Source organism: Sapajus apella, unplaced genomic scaffold, assembly GCF_009761245.1.
Source record: "Sapajus apella isolate SASKATOON/1434 unplaced genomic scaffold, GSC_monkey_1.0 scaffold57, whole genome shotgun sequence".
Classification (NCBI taxonomy): domain Eukaryota; kingdom Metazoa; phylum Chordata; class Mammalia; order Primates; family Cebidae; genus Sapajus; species Sapajus apella.
In genome coordinates this window covers 7928522-7929302 of record NW_022436997.1, presented here as the reverse complement: position 1 = coordinate 7929302, position 781 = coordinate 7928522, and the positions used below count along the sequence as shown (strand labels likewise).

The 781-nt window shown below is 36.1% G+C and overlaps 1 pseudogene; it reads left to right on the top strand.

The window, feature by feature from the left end:
- Positions 1-413: 413 nt before the first annotated feature.
- LOC116528251 lies at positions 414-530 on the top strand (annotated as a pseudogene).
- The last annotated feature ends 251 nt before the right edge of the window (positions 531-781 follow it).

Here is a 781-nt window from a genome sequence, read left to right as displayed (position 1 = left end):
ATAACATTTTAAAATATCTGGAGACATTTTTGATTGCCACAGCTGGAAAGCGGTGCTATAGAATGTGTAAAGATCAGGAATGCTACTATGCACACCATAATACACAGAACACTCCCTATAATAAAGAATTATCTGTTCCAAAATCTCAGAACTGCTGAGATTAAGGAGCAGCTTTACTCCTATCTCTGTTCTAATGCACTGTGCATAAATGACAGCTCATCCTAACTTATGCCACATGATTCCTTTCGAAATATTTTCACTGTACTTTTCTCAAATGTATTTTTTTGATGAATGGATCCATAGATATCCAATAAAAGATCCCATGAAACTTTCAGGCTGGCATACACACACAGATTTGGAACATCTCACACCAGTTCCTCTGACACACTTTGTGTTTATGAAATATTAATGAAGTCTACGCTGTACCACCCTGAATGCACCTGATCTTGTCTGATCTTGGAAGCTAAGCAGGGTCGGGCCTGGTTAGTATTGGATGGGAGACCGCCTGGGAAAACCAGGTGCTGTAGGCTTAAAAAAAAAAGAAAGAAAGAAATATTAATGAGAATTGTCTACCAAATAAAAGCTGTCTGCTTATAAATAAATGCCTATCCCATTTTCCTCTTGTAGTATGTCACCTGATTTATATTGGGACCAATACTCAGAACTATTCCACCTCTTTTTGATTCAACATTTAGCTTTTTCAGCGTTTCTAGAATGTTTATTAGTATTTGTTGTCTCCAATCTCTAATCTTTATTGCCATAAAATATAATTGTTAATCTA